The sequence below is a fragment of the Gekko japonicus genome, unplaced genomic scaffold (assembly GCF_001447785.1).
Source record: "Gekko japonicus isolate JY-2015 unplaced genomic scaffold, Gekko_japonicus_V1.1 scaffold1038, whole genome shotgun sequence".
NCBI classification, from domain to species: Eukaryota; Metazoa; Chordata; class Lepidosauria; order Squamata; family Gekkonidae; genus Gekko; species Gekko japonicus.
Window position 1 is genome coordinate 834,735 of NW_015176480.1, and position 4,185 is coordinate 838,919.

Sequence of the window (4,185 nt, forward strand, 5' to 3'; positions counted from 1 at the left end):
AGCCAGCTCTGGTTGCTGAATTTCAGATTTGGATTTTTACTTATGTATGCATCTGAATAAAATAGTGGGGAATAAAAAGGTAAGGACAGAGAATAGTCAAAAAGTTCTCAAGAGACAAGAAAAAAAGGCACACAGTTCGGTGGTTTTTAAGCATCAGATTTGCTGTATGACAAGGTATAGCTGAAAGCACAAATCAATTAAATTCCTAAAATTAAAACTTTTCATGCCTTCCTGAGTAAACCATAGATAGTTTCCCATGCAGTCTATGACTCAGTGATGAGAAAACTGAAGGAACAAATGTGAACAGGATTTCACAGTATCTACAAAGAGGTGTTAGTAGACCAACAGCTTGGACACACAGCTTGCAAATGTGGAGGTTTGCCCATTGCTTTCCAGTACAAATAACCAGTCCCCAATAGCAGTCCATCAATATATATAATTTTCAATGTGGCCAAATTTGTGGATACTTATATCCAGAAACTGGAACCATGAATAGATAAAACTGATTTTTCTAGGAAACCCTCAAATGCCTCATATTCGCAGAAAAATCTGAAAACTGAAAAAATGTACACCACCCATAATAGAAACAGTACTATAGCTTTAAGAAACTAATGCCCACAATGGCCATTGTTATGCAACCACAACTTTACTGCTAGCCTTAAACACTTGGTTTCTGTCAGTAAAAGGAGAGGGGAAGGGCCCCTCCCAGGGATGTTTTGGTCTTTGGAGCAATTTGCCCCAGGTGGGAGTTAGAGAAGTTTCTGATTAAGATCCCCTGACAAAGCTTATCGTGAAACACGTTGGGATCTAAAAGCTCAAATAAATTATTCTCCCTTGCACATTGTTCTTCTTTTTTTCTCCTTGATCTTTGAGGGCCAGGCCCATGAGCAACCACCAGGTGACTTGCTATCATGTGACTGGCTGCTTGCTTGTTTAATGGCAGCTTCCCCACAAAAACCATTGTGGTATAGCGGTTAGAGTTTCAGATTAGGATCTGGGAATATCGGGTTTGAATCATCATTCTGCTGTGGAAACTCTCTGGATGAACTTGGTCATTTACACATTCTCAGCCTAACTCACCTCATAGGGATGTTGTGAGGATAAAATGGAGAGAAGAGTGATGTAAACTGCTTTGGGCCGCCATTATGGGGAAAGGCGGGGTATAAATGAAGTAACTAATATCAACATATCCGGGGGGGCAGATAAAAAGTTGATTTGTAGGTGGGTGGGAAGGAGAAAAGGAAGCATACAAAGGGGAGTATGTGGAGGTTACCAGGAGAAGGAAAAGAGGAAGTAGTGTGGGGAGCAACATGCAATGGAAAGTCCTTATGGGCTCCTCACCACACAACTGGTCTGGCCTGACCCAGCAGCTGGAACTGCACAGAGTTTTCCCACGGAGAATCTTCCAAGGACAGGGAAGGAGAGAAAGCTGAAGACAGGGGGACAGATAGAAGTAGGTTGGCTGGTGGGTTGAAAGAAGAGAAAGAAGCAGGAAAAGGGGGGGAAAGCTGTAGGATCTTTATGAGAAAGAAAAGAGGAAATAGCAGAAATATATCTGAAGATGGGAATGATAAAAGCTAGCTTAGTTGGTGAGTAGGAATTAGAGAAGGAAGCAGGGAAAGGTGATGATATGAGGTTTTCCATGAGGAAGGAGAGAGGAAATAGTGTTTGGGGGGGTTTAGGGCAAAGTGAAGTGGCTCCCACAAATCTGTGTGGCTCGTTACCACACAACTAGACCCAGTTCAATGGCTGACATTGCACAACTGGGTCATAGTTGAGGCTGTCAGATGAGGGAAGGAAGGGAAGCCAAAGACAGAAGGGCCGATAAAGGTAGGTTGGCTGGTGACTGGAAGAAGAAAAAGAAGCAGGAAAAGGGGACAGCTTATGGGGGCCTTCAAGGAAGGGAAATAGAAATAGTGGGGAAGGGAAAATGAGATGTCCTCAGCAGGTTTTTTGCAGTTTCACTTGTTTCCTCTATATCACTGATTGGAATGGTTTGTTGGTGAGCATGGCCTAATGCTAAGTAAAAACATGTACCCAGAAGAGGCAAAGAGGAACTTTTTATTTATTTATTAAAAACATTTGTTAGCTACCCTGACCTTGATAGCTGAGGCTAGCCTGATCTCGCCAGATCTTGGCCCTGGCTAGTATTTGGATGGACAACCTCCAAGGAATACCAGGGTGTGACACAAAGGCAGCAATGGCAAACCACCTCTAAAACATCTCATGCCTTAAAGACAAGTCTAGCTTATCACCTAGGGGAACATGACACTAAAAGAGCTAGAACTGTCTGCCAGACCACCTTAGGATCTTCTGGCTATACTAAACACTCTGTTGTTGATCAGTCGCACAGTCGAGTCGGACTCTTCGCGACCCCATGGACCACATCAGCCAGGCCCTCCTGTCTTCTGTCGTGCTCCAGAACTAAACACTCTGCCACATGATAATTATTAATTATTATTATTTGTTAGCTACTTTCCTTCCTTACAGAGCTCAAGGCAGCTTACAATATAGATAAAATATATAAAATAGAATACGTAAAACATAAAAAACCCAAAATTTAAAATCACAGTTTAGGACAGCTAGTAACTTAATCAAATGTTGTCCTAAATAAAACCATTTTCAACTGCTTTTTAACAATCAAAATTGAGGGGGGCCAGGCGCACCTTTCTGGGAAGGTTGTTTCATAATCACGGGGCTGCCACTGAAATGGCCTTCTCTTGTGTATCCACAAGATGAGCTTTTTTGATTCATGGGACAGCCAGGAGAGCCTCTCCCTGAGATCTTGATTCACTACTGTCCATACATGCTTAGTGAGTCAGCTCTATAGCTTGATAACCAGTACTGGAGAGACTTTACATTATAATTAGGGGTCGTTTCGTAGAAAAAGAGCTAGGGGAACTCATTAGCGTAACTCATTAGCATATGCCACACCCCCTGCCATCACTGGAAGTGTGTCATAAGGCCACACCCACCACTCAGTCAGTCTTAGTCTTTTTTTTTTAGTACCCGAAGGTACACCTTTATTATTTTCTTATATACCTACACACAGACATAAACAACTACAACAAACAACATATAGGCCAAGAGACTTATTACAATTTGCTACTACCTCTACATCATCACTTCATTATTCTCCAACATTTGCTAATATTCTCTAATTCCATTATTATAAATTGCTACACACTCCAATGTTAATTTTGCCATATCAGCTTAGTCTTTAAGTCCATTCTCATTGTACCAATCATATAGCCTCTTCCATGTTTTTTGAAATGTCCATTTCTTTGTACCTCTCATTTCCATGGTTAATTTGTCCATTTCCGCAGCTTCTAGTAGTTTATTAATGTATTCTTCTTTAGTTGGTGTTTCTTGGGTCTTCCAATATTTGGCATACAATATCCTTGCTGCCGTTGACATATATACAATCAAGTATCTATCCGTTTCTTTAAACTCTTTCGGAAAGATATTTAACAAAAGCAATTCAGGAGTAAAGGGGATGTTACATCTTACTATTTTTTCCATCATACAATGTACCCATTTCCAAAAATGTTTGGAGACATCACATAGCCACCACATATGATAAAATGTGCCTACCCTGTTTTTACACATCCAACATTGATCTGAACATTTACTACTTTGCTTTGCTAACCTATCTGGAGTAACATACCATCTATAAAACATCTTATACATATTTTCTTTATAGGCAACAGCATTAGTCATGTTAACATTTTTCATCCATATTTGCTCCCAATCTTCTAAATTCACAGTGTAGCCTAAGTTCTGAATCCATGCAATCATATTTTTCTTAATAATTTCATCTAACATTAAATCCTGTAATAAAATCTCATAAGTTTTCTTTATCATTTTTTACGCTGTACAAGTTAAGACATTTTCTAATTCTGTTATTTTATTATTAAAGCCCAGTTTCTTGTCTTTAAGGTATGCTGTCTCCAGTTGTGCCTTCTGCCACCAAGTTAAATGTTCTGGAATCTTAAGATTGTCTTTTTTATCCAATATGTCCTTATATCTTAGTGGATCTTCTTCTGCGTACACCGTAGGCAAAGTAAATGCTTCCAAAGGTGCAATCAATCTTGATCTTTTTATATAAAAGTTTTTATGTATTGGGTCCCAGACTTTCCATAATGAAGCCAATGTTGCTTAAAGTATTTTTGAGAAGTGGTCTTT